The sequence below is a fragment of the Geospiza fortis genome, unplaced genomic scaffold (assembly GCF_000277835.1).
Source record: "Geospiza fortis unplaced genomic scaffold, GeoFor_1.0 scaffold41, whole genome shotgun sequence".
Taxonomy (NCBI): Eukaryota; Metazoa; Chordata; class Aves; order Passeriformes; family Thraupidae; genus Geospiza; species Geospiza fortis.
The window spans coordinates 18,082,139-18,094,526 of NW_005054299.1; the positions used below are offsets into that span (position 1 = coordinate 18,082,139).

A 12,388-nucleotide genomic window follows, 5' to 3' on the forward strand; every position below is an offset into this window, starting at 1 on the left:
CCAGGCTGCTGAGGTTGTGTAATTCACAAACCAGCTGGCACCGCAGAATGTTTCCAAAATACAGCCTATTATCAGTGATCCTGAGATGGTACTATTTTATTTATATTCCTACCATCTCAGTAGATTTTGTTTGCAGGTTGTCTGTTTTAGTATGTTCATAAGGTTGTTTGATCAGTTTTGTGATTCAACATGTATTAGACTATGCAAATATTGTGAACTGTAAGTTTTCTGTTTATTTTGGCAGGAAGCTGTCATCGTCAATCATCCTATTTGAAAATACAAATTCTGATCTGCTTTATAATTAAGATGCCTCTTTTAGTAACAGAATAATTTTGTCCTTTTTGATGGAGCCCAAAATATGGCCAAATAAAGGATGGTTTTTCAGTTCTGTTGAAACCATGTTTTAATTTTCAGAATTCTATAGGAGAATTCTAGAGGGTAATGCTGTAATTAAATTTTTCAAGTTAATAAACTTAGTTATAACACATGCTCTTTCAGATTCTACCATAAACAAATGAGTTTCTAGAGGTGAATTGTACATCTGAATTGTTTCTTTGTGAAAGGTGCATAATTATTTGCTTTTTCCTAGAAAATAAAAAAATAAATAGTATGTCATGAAAACATTTAAAAAAATAATTAAGAAATAGTTACCTTCAGTTTTAAAATTTATTTTCATGTTTCTGTGTTACCGTGATGAATAAACAGCTTTAAAATATTGAAATTATATGAAATATTTATTGATAGTATTCTTTAATTAGATGTGTTTATTTTGTGATTCATTATGCATGCAGTTCCCTAGCTAAATAGTGTACTATTTCCAGAAGTGCAGTCTGCTTTTTCTGGTTTGCTGAGCAGTCACTGGATGTTTTAAGATAATTTAAATTAAGTTTAATATATTTAGGAGTTGAAGCATGTATTTCTTTGAACTCATTAACAAGGATAGAAAAAAGAACTCTAGCAGACAATTTTGAAGCACACAAATCAAAAGAATGTGAGGAGAAGATTCTAAATTGAGCCCTAAGGATGTAATTTCAAACACTTTATAACATGTCCTTTTTATAGTTTAGACTTGTTGGAATGACAGCATTCAGCTGATGTTTAAAAACCATCCCTTATGCAACAGGGAGAAAAAGAAATAAGTATTGTGAAATGTGGTTTACTGTTATGCCTGTGTATAACATGAGCCTGTAAGTCACAAGCTTCAGCAACTTAAAATAATTGCCTGGTATTGTGTATACATATTTGGTATATTTCACCAAAACTAAGGACTGGGACAGTATCAGAAAGAAGGAATGTATTGAACTGCATTTTCTCAAAAGTCATTCTGAAAAATATTTCATATAACAAAGCCTGTAGTTCTAAGGAGATCAAAATTTTACATGTAGAGAAAGAAGCAAAGAGAATTTTTGAGGAGAAATCAGAGACATCCTTAAAAACCAGAGGAATGCCTCACAGACTTCAAATTTACCAACTGCAAATAGGAAAACAAGCTATTCCTAGACCTCTGGAATGCAGTCTGGGCTTTTGGTCACAGTAATTTTTTTTTAAAGTAGGCAGAGTGGTTTGGAATAGGAGATCCAAGTTCCTCCAGACATTGTTGGTTCAGCCGTGTGTTAGAAATGCTTCATAGCTGCTTTCTTGCAAGCTGAGTTTGAACTGTAGGTGGACTTATTTTGATAATAATGAATTAGATTGCTTTCACATCCTTTATCCCTGTGTTGATCATGGGCTGAAGTCAGGGATACAGTGTTCTTTAGGTTTGTTTGCATTTCACTGCCTTCCAGGGTGACAAATGTGGGTTTCAGGAGCTAGAGCTAGGAACCACGAGGAATCTCTGCTTTGGCATTCCAAGGCAGGGCAAGGACCGCTGAATGTAGCATCTGCGGGTTTAAAATCCAGGGATGCGAAGCTGTGTTTGACAAGCAACAAAGTCCTGGGATGAAATCATGGCCAGCAATGAAATAAATGAGAGTTCTGCCATTGACTTCAGTGAAATCAGGATTTTATGCTAGTGTCTGGGAAATAGATTGTATGAAAACCAGTTTAACTGTTTGGTTTTCTTTTGCGTATGGACCAAGCAGTGCACCAACATTTCAGTGTTAAAATCTTTGCAGGCTCTTATTAGATGGTGTTGTAGATCTTTGTTTTACAGATGGGGAAGTGAAAAAGAAAAAATGTGTGCCTATTCTCTGCAAACTTCTCTGTCTCTGGAGCAATCTGTATGGGTCAGTAGAGTACTATCAGTAGGAAAAATGAGAATTTCATACAGTTTATCTTTTGTCCTTGACCTCCATGCACTAGAAAATCTTACATTTTACTTATTTTAGAAATAAAGCTAGGGCATAATTATGATAGTAATTATAATTGTAGCATTTGTTGGGCCCATTTAAGTGTGGGCGGGAGGGGTGAGGGACTACTGAGTGCCTCACTTTCAGCCCTGTAATTTTTGCTGAAAATAATGAACATTTGTCAGACAAAAATATTACCGTCTTTATATTATCTAGGTTTGCTTTCTGAATAATTATTTTAAGACTGTTTTCAAGCAACCAGTCTTTTTATGGCAGTGTTAAATTAAGCAAGTAAATGAGGAAAACCAGCCTATTTTTAAATCTAGATTCCTTGCATGCTGTTTTTAGATTTGCTAGCTGTATGAAATGTTGCAGTGATCTATATATGCCAGCAGCTACTGTTGATATACTAAACTTATTTTTTCTTTCTTTAATGTCTGAAATGAAAAGGAATATGTGGTATCTCTCCTGATGCTGGGACACTAAACCAATACAGAAATTCTCCTAAAGTGCTCCTATTAAGCCTTAAAGTGATTAGTCATGTAGCTAAAATTTACCATAGCTGGTCTCCATTATGAAACAAGCTTGATAAGCTGATAAATAGCATTGTGGTGGAGTTTGATTATTTTTTTATAGTATCTCTAATAGAATTATAAATAAAGCATGTTGGTTTTGTTAATCTGTTGTCAAGGTTCTCTCTGCAGAGAAATTTCTTAGGTCATGGCAGTGAAGAAATACTTTATCAGTTCTGTTAGCTCTAGTCTGTTCTTTAGCTCTACTGAAGTGACCCTTTTACATAAGGGATCTTATACTGACACAAAAAGGATGTAGGTACAAACATGCTATTTCTCTGGATGTTATTTTTATGAATATACATGATGATGAACACATATTTCTAGTGCACTCGTATATATGTATTTTTAGTGAACAACATGTTATTTAGCTGAATTTCAACAAACTACAATTCACTAACAATTTTTGAAATTGCTGCCCTCTGATCCTGCATAAGTTTACTATCTTGGTTAATTAGAAAATCTTTTTCTGTGTGATGTTATGTTCAGACTATTTGTGTATATATGTCTCAAGGTTTTGGAAGCTTCTTTACCCCAAAATTAGGTTTCTAGTAAGTGTAACTGCTTGCTGCTGTACCCCCTTTCTCTGGTTCTGCTCACAGTTGGAAGCATTCCATTTTGGTGGTGACTTAATATGAAGGACAGTCTTTATTGCTCAATTTTGTGGTATGAAGAAATAGATCATATGAGTTGTTTATCTAGTTCAGCTAAGAAGTAATTATACATTTAAAAACTTAGACATTAAAAGTATTCTTGGCTTAATGCAAATATTTTTTCCATGTCCAAAACTTTTCACCACTAATCTTTTCACCCTCTGGGGTACAGCACAATGTGTACTTCTGTTCTTGTGCATCATTTCCAGACTTCCCACATGTGGTAGGAAGCTTGCCATTGTTTCATCACTTGAATTTAGGTGACTGCTGTGGAGGACTTGGGTAAACTTTGGGGTTTGGGGTTTTTCTGACCCTCCATCTTTAGGATTGCTAAATTTTGTGTTGTAATTTAGGAAGAGCAGCCCCTATGATGTTTCAGGGAGCGTATCCTGTAGCCAGTACAGTCTGTCAGAGCTTCTTACTGCTGATTTCATATACCAGAAAAAGCTTCTGCTGATGAATACACATACTGAAGATGGAGTCTGGATTTAATCTTGAAATTTTCAAGGCTTGCACATCATAAATTATGCTTCTTGTCAAGTAAATTTAGAAAGCCTTCAGTAAATGTGGTTAAGATTCTTAATGTGCAGCAACCATTTTCCCACTCAAACACAAAGACATAATTTGTTCTCCTATAAGCGCTTCTTGTGTGTAGTACTTGGGCAAAGTCAGTATGGTATACATCTGCTAGTAGTTGCTTATGTAAGAAATCAGAATGTATTACAGAGGGATAAAGTGCTCCAACTTGCACACCTGGCCCTTCTTTAGCAGGAGAAAAATAAGGTCTGTTTACATTTTTTATGATGTTAGGAAACTGATAGCCTTAAGCGTAAGGATTTCTGACTTTTTTTTCTGTGATCTCAATCAAATGTAAAAGTTTTCTCATCAACTATTACACTGGCATTCTTGAAAGCAATAATGATCAATTATATCTTGTCATAGTTCTGATTATGCACTATGTGGAAAAAGTATTTCTTTTTTAGTCTAAAACTTAACTGCAGTTAATTTTCAGCTAATTTTCAATTTAAATTTTAATTTTGTGTCTTTCTCTCATGTATTCCCTAGAGTTTTCTCTGGAATCAGAGTTGGGCTTTTCCCTGCCTGTGCACTTTCTGGACACTCTAAGCCTTGTGAATGTCAATGCCTTTAAAAGCTTTCCTTATTATTTTGCCTCAGCTCTTTGCACCTCAGTAATGCTTTGAGTTTTGATCCAATTTTGTATGCTGGAGCCTTTTACTGGGCTGATGTGAGAGTCTCTTGGTTGTTTGGCTGCAGTCATCAAAGACATCACTTACGTGTGTGACACGTGCTGGTTGCTTCTGATGCACACTGTCCTGTTCATCAGTGCTTAATTTCCTCTCCAGTCCAGGTACTCAGAGTCTTTGTCTCTTCTTGTCTAGCCACCATTAATCGTCTTGGGGGTTTGTATATTTTCCTACTTGTACATAGGTCTAATTTATAAAAAGGTTATAAACCTATGATGTGTTTTTTTATATCTGACTCCTTCTGAGAAACTTGGTTTATACCAGCAAGATCATACTTGTAAAACATTTTCTAGACATAACAAGCAGTAGTGAGAAAACATTTATTGCTAACCATCTGCATCTTTGCAAAAACTTGATGGGGTAGTTACTTGCTCTTTGCCTTTATGTTTTTCGTAATCATGAAGTAACCTGTCAGAGTATCAAAGATAGGCCAAGGTTTTCAATTCTTTACTAGCATTTTTACTTTTATTTAGGTATTATATTCCTAAATGACAGATTTCTGCTTAATTCAGACAAGCATGTAAGTGTATTCCCAGAGAGCATTTATCTTGTGTGAATATAATTGCTAATCCAGAAGACAAAATAATAATGGAGGGTTTTCTGAACTACTGTAACAAAACTGCAGATAGTTTTAAGTTACTTATTAATCTGAACTGAGGTATTATCAAACCATATATATGTTAATAGACTTCAAAAGGGTATATTATAATTAATATATATTTAAGAAAATGAATCTGTATATTTGCCCAGTTTAAGCTTACAGCACTGTTTAATAATCTGAGATTTCTTAGTAGTCTCTTGTAATATAAATCTTCAAAGTTCTTTTCAAATTTCAAATAAATTACATCAACCTAGTGGGCTCTTTATCTCCTTTGTCTCTTGTTTAACATGCTTAAGAATTTGAGTAGATTTGTGATGCATGGTTTTGCTTCGCAGCAGCTGTGCTCACTTGCCTTTATCATATAGCATCCATTGGGGTAGTTTGTTTCCATTTTTAGTTGTCATTTCAACATGCTTTTCTAATACCAAAGTCTGTCTCATTAGTTGATAGATTAGAAATTATCACTAGTTAATATGTCTTGATCCAAGTAATTTTTTTATGACATGGTGTCAGTGTGACATGCCACTAGTACTATGGAAACAAAAGCAATTTTTCTGTAGAAAATATAGCGTGACACTGGAAAGGGAAAAACATACATGAATTTACTGAAGACAGTGTATTGAACTGACACAGTGCTGTGGGTAAGTAAGTCTGCTGCTAACTAGCTAATTTCATCTTGACTCAGTGCTGCAACATAGTGGATGCTTGAAGGGCAATTTCTTACTACAGGTGTTGGTGGCATTAGCAGCCACTCTTTTAAAAGCTGGATTTGATAGTGACAAAATAGGATTTGATAGTGACAAAATATCTTACCTGACTGTAGGATTATTAATGTAGCATCCTGGAAAACAACAACAAAAAACCCCAAAATGAAGAGTTAACCAGTAAAAGCAGAGGAACAAGAATAAGTCAGCAATGCATGTAGGTTTTCTGTTGTGGAGTTTTTTCTTTTTTTGCCTCCTTGAACTTTATTGATAAGAGGTGTTTGGAAGGTTGAAGATATATGCATGGCTGGCAATCTATATAGAATAATCCACATGTCAAATTAATTTGTCTGGATTTGTGAAGAGCTTCATTGGTTAAGTGAAAGTATGCATGAGGTAACAAATAATTTGTGGCTCCTAGTTGTTCATTTGGTGCATGGTGAAATGGAAAGTTTGTGAATTGCTGTTACTGTGAGACTTAGACTCAGCTGGTTTGTGTTCATCGTTGTCTCAGACTTCTCTAGCCTTCAGGCATACTCTTTCTTTAATGCTGGTTTAGGATACTTAATACTATAAGAAGATTTTTTAAAAATTGGCGTCGCTTGTATCTTGATGGCACTTTGGGAGTAGGGTGAGGCAAACTTTTTATACCTCTTTTAATGAAAAGATGCAGGAGGCAAATGTTGCCTTTTTTTTTACTGGTAGAATTACCATTTATAGTTTAAGTTTTTACAGAATGAATATTCTTCAAATTTAATCTCTGAAAGCTGTATTACATGAGGAATGCTTGCCTGCTGCTGTATTACTTGCAAGAACTGTAGCTTCCTTCAGCTTGTGTGACTGAGCATCTGTATTTTTGCTCTGCATCTGAATATTTAACCAAGGGAGACATTTCTCCGGCCTTAAGAGCTCTTTCTGCTTTTTAACATCTAGGAAACCAATCATTGCTTGTGATTCTGGAAAACTCAGTGTATTTCTTTAGAGACCTGGAAGAATGTTGGTAATCTACACATTTCAGTTTGTGTTGTATGTGAAAAATTAAGTGCATCAATGGAGTCGTAGTTGGGCTCTTTTCAGACAGTCTGTTTCACAGAGCTTTACTTCAGCTCCTGCACCAGGTTATGCTGGCAAATGGGATCCAACCAATTAACAATTCATTTGAGCCTGCAAATACAGGGCTAGCTTTATGAGTAAACACTTAGAGTTAGATAATCCCTGAAAGTGTCTTGGGCAAGGCTTTTACCACAGAAATTGCCTGTAAGAGGGGAAAAACTGGTACTCGTGGATAAAAGTTCATGTTTCACATTTCTTTGTGAACCTTTATAAACAACTTTGAATTCCTTTTTACCCTTTATATCTTGGTGTAGATTAAATAACTCTCTTAAATTTTTTTGTATTTGTTGTATTACCTAATTTACAAACCAAATCAATTTGATGATAATCGAAGAAGATATTTTTTATATTGTAAATAATATTCTAACTCTTTAGGTGGTAAAAAAGTAGGAATTAATAACTTGATGGTATTATTTGAAAACTATTTAATCATATCTAAACTACTGTCTTTGCAAAATTTTGCCTGGGGAAAAAATGTATTGCAAAGATATAAATCAAGGCAGTTTTATAAAGAGGATATTAATGCAACGTTGTAGGGCTGTTATTGTAAGACAGGCAGTTCTCAGTGCTTGTTTTGCAGTGTTTGCACTGTATTTCAGGGACAGGACTTTTAAATATGCACAAAAAATATATGTCTGCGTATAAAATCAATTTTTTGCAGATCTTTTGCAATGGTAAAAATAAAGGAAAGCTGAACACTTCTCTCTTTCATCTTTGGTTACTGGTAGGACCTTGTGAAATAGGCCATCCTTGATTGATGATGGGTATGATATTGTAAAGGGCTTTGGAGAAATCCCATCTGTTCATCATCAGCTGGGTAGTGAAACTTTTTCATGTATCTTAAAAAAAAAATATATATATCTATCAGAGAAGCAGTGTAAGGAGGAAACAGCTGGCAAAGGTAAGGTTGAACTAGCAACTGAATTTTAACAATTTAGGTGGGGGTAGGGGGTTAGTTCTATTTCCATGCCTTTTGAACTGGCCTGCATATTTTCTTTACTATCTCATGGTTTTAGAAAATACTGGTTTTCTTCTCCTTTTGATTTTTCATTGTGACTTGGAAGGAGGTAAATAAGAAGGAATTAATTTGTACATTTGCATGAAGCAGTAGTGTTAAAAATTCATATTTTCTGAAATGTTGCTAGCTTGGAGCCAGGCATGGGAGCATCAGGCTTACAGTAAATAAAAGAAAGAAAACAACCTGAGATTTGTCTTAGTTTAGTCTAGACAGTACTTTTCATGCCAAATGTTGTCGATCTTATTTCTGCTTGCCAGAGTTATTCTGATACATCACATTCTTTCTCTGGTTTATCAAGCAGGAGAGCTTTTTTTTGCATGATAGCTGAAAATGTTTCTTCTTCCTCTGCAGTGCTCTTGTAACCTTATTAGTATTTATCATATTGCTTGTTTGCTGAAGGTACAGTTAGACATTTGTTTATCTGCCTCGTGTGCGCTTCAGCAATGGAAAGTTTTTGTCCAGTTTATTAAGTTAATGTCATATACACCAAGTTCATCCAAACTGAGCAGAAGTATTTAAGAAAAACGGTCTAGACAAGTCTTAACTTTGCTTTCGTGTGATTATTGTAAGCAGATAACTTGGTGATTTAGATTAGGTGGTTTAGTCTGCATTGAAACAAAAATTAACAACTTGCACATCATGTAGAGGTGTTTCCTTTTAAAGAATGGAATTGATAAAGTTTACAGCTTTCCTGTGTAGTACTGAGTAAGCCACTCTTGAAAAACAAAGCTGTCTTAGCAGTAATTTATTAACATTAATATTTAATGCAAACTAAGGAAGAAGTTTATAATACCTGAGAAGGATGGAAAAGGCAACTTTTGTAAATTCTACTGACTAAGACTTTAGCTTCCAACATAGGGAATTCATGGTTTTGGTGTGGCATTGTGTTTTGTTGGGTTTTTAAAATGATTTTTAATTTTTTAAAATATAATTTCAAGTGTTATGATGGACGTTTGTAGGCTGACAGTTGGGCTTCAGTGTGGCTGGATGGGTGACAAGATAGAGGGTAAATAAAAATAAAATGACCTAATACAAGCAAACAAGGAAAGTCTTATTGACATGTGAAGACTGGGGCAGCCTTGGCTACAGTGACCCGGACATTGTGGAGCTCAATATCTTACATGAAGGAAGAGGGGCAACAATTAAGATTGCAACCCTAGACTTCTAGAGAGTTAACTTTAGCCTATTCAGGGACTTTTTTTGACAAATATCATTGGAATCTGCCTTCAGGGAAGAACGATCCAAGACAGTTGGATCCTTCCAGCAGCTGGTCAATATTCAGTTGGTTTTTTTTTCGGGCTTAAAAATGGTGCATCCTGATGAGCAAGAATTTGAGCAAAGTGGGCAAGAGACCTGCATGGGTGAACACAGAACTCCAGTCAATACCTAAGCACAAGTGAGAGATACACAGGAGAAGGAAGCAGGGACAGAACACTTAAAACATAGAGATGTTGTCAGAGTATGCAGAAATGCAACAAGGAAGGCTGAGGGCCATCTGGAATTAAAAACCTGGCCTAGGATATCAAGTACAGGAAGCAAATACATCAATAACTAATAGGAAATTCAGGAAAATGTGGGCCTGTTTTTAAATGAAGTGGGAACTCTGGTAACAGAGAATACAAAGAAGGCAGAATTACTGAATCCCTTCTGTCCGTCACTCTTTACTGGCAAGACCAGCCCTTATGAATCTCTGTCCTGGGACACCAGGGAAAAGGAATGGTGGAAGGAAGACTTCCACTTTGTCAAGGAGGATTGGGTTAGAGATCACCTAGGCCAACTTGACGTCCTGAAGTCCATGGGCCATGATGGGATGCATCCATGATGAGAGAGGTGGCAGACATCCCAGCTAGGCCACTCATGGTCATATTTGAAAGGTCATGGCAGTCAGCAGTGGTGCTTGAGTACTGGAGGAAAGCAAATGTCACCCCAGCCTTCAAAAAGGGCAAGGAATCCCCAGGCAACTACTGCCTCACCTCAGTCTGGAAATGTAATGGAGTGCTTTGTTCTGGAGGCTACTTTCAAGTGTGTGGAAGACCAGAAAGTGACCAGGAGTAGTCAGCATGGATTCACTAAAGGTAAATCATGCTTGACCAACCCAATTGTCTTCTGCAGTGACAAAACTGCCTGGATGGATGAGGGGAGAGAAGTTACTATTTTCTACCTGGACTTCACCAAGCTCTTCAACACTGTCTCTCACAACATCCTCATAGGCAAAATTGGGTGGTGCTCACTGGAGGAGTAGACAGTGAGGTGGTTTAAGAACTGTCAGAATGGCAGAACATTTGACCAGGTCCCATATTGTTCACTCATTCATCAATGAGCTGGATGAAGGGGTAGATGCCTCCTCAGCAAGTTCACTGATGACAGAAAACTGGGAAGATATCTCTGGCTGATACACCAGGCTGCTGTACAGAAGGATCCTGACAGGCTGGACAATGGGCAGAGAAGAACTGTCTGAAGTTCAAAGGCAAATGAAGGGTGCTGTACCAGTACAGGCTGGTGGAGAAGGACCTGGGGGTCATGGTGGACAACAAGTCATCCATGAGCCAGCAGGGAGCCCTTGTGACCAAGAAGGCCAATGGAATCCTGGGGTGCATTAGGAAGAGCAGTGCCAGCAGGTCACGGGAGCTGATCCTGCCCCTCTGCCCAGCCCTGGTGAGGCACATCTGGAGTGCTGAGTCCAGTCCTGGCTCCTCAGGACAAGAGAGATATGGAGCTCTGGGAGTGGGTTTGAGCAGAGGGCAGCAAAGGTAATTAGGGGACTGCTATTCAGAGATCATTAGGAAGACCCTGCTTGAGCAGAGGTTGACCCCGCCAGTGGGGTCTCTTCAACCTTAACCATTCTGGGATTCTGTAATGCTTTACAATCGATTTTAACCTTAACAGAAGACACTCAGCCACTTAAATGGCAACATCTGTATCTAGTATTTTGATCTCTGCTGTCAAGTCCTGCTTCTACATTCAGCATAGACATTCTTCTATGTGCAAAACCAGAAATGGATGTCATTATGTGTAGGCATCAAATGGGTCCATTAGAAAAAAACAGGTTGTGCAGGAGTGATTGCAGCAATAAAGAAATTAAATTCATATGTAAGCAGTACTGAAGGCAACAACTTCAGTTTTATCTCAGGCTGAGGGTTTCCCGGTCATACTTTATCAGACTGTGATGGATTCCAAGCCTGACCTCCAATACCAGTGAAGGCCCTCTTTTGATCTTCTGGTAGGAACCCTAAAGACAACATAGAAAATACAGTATTTTCTCTTAGTCTGGCAAAAGGACTTGTACTGAATGTAATGAGACTGTGTAAGTACTGTATTAGAAATATTGACTTGGAGACAGCCTGAGCAGTTATGTTTCTGTTCTACATAGGAGGCTTAGAATGTCACTATTAATGAATGCTCTTGTTAACTTGGATCAGATTGAGAAAAAGAGCATCTGTGTAGGACAAAACCCCATTGTTTGTTCTAACCACAAATCCATTGGCTACAGCAGTTACTAAACATTTTGAATAACATGACCAAGGAGTTAGGCATTGCTTTGGAGATAGGGGCTGGCTCAGGCTCCACATGTCAGAAAACAATGCAGTAGTCATCTGGGTTCTTAGCTGAAACTCTGCAGTCTCACCTCTGTGGGGAAGTGCTGCTCAGCTGTCCTTTATAATATAGGGTTCATGACTTATTCTCAGAGGACAGTTATTTACCCTGCAGAACTGTGGCTCTGAAGGATGGTTGTTTCAAATCCCATAACTTTCATTTTTCTATTTTTGAAGACTGAACTAGTTATAGACTCTCAGCTAAGAATGCAGTAAAGGAGGCTTACAGCATCCCACTCTGTATACCTTCATTTGAGCAAAGGACAATGTGGTCCTGATAGCCACTGTTATTAGGTTAGTAATTGATTCTGCTCTTCAAGGAGTGTGTGTTTTTACAGTCTGATCTGCACTAGCTATGACTGCTTGAAGGTGTGTTATTAGTAGTTTTGTTACTTGAAAGTGTGTAATTACTTGCTAGGTGGCGGGATTCTTCAGCCTTGGGGCCCCAAAGCAGCTTGCAGTTTCATTGCATGTAGCTAAGAGCTGCCCAATCTGCTGCCTTATAAATTGCTGGAAGAGTGAAGGCCAGTTTGTTAGTGAAGAAATTATTCCTACTGCTCATGGTTGCTAAATAACCAAGG

The 12,388-nt window shown here is 37.2% G+C and overlaps 1 protein-coding gene across 6 annotated transcripts in view; it reads left to right on the plus strand.

The window, feature by feature from the left end:
• LTBP1 (latent transforming growth factor beta binding protein 1) overlaps window positions 1-12,388 on the plus strand; it is a 187,451-nt gene that overhangs the window by 33,504 nt on the left and 141,559 nt on the right. The window lies entirely within an intron of this gene.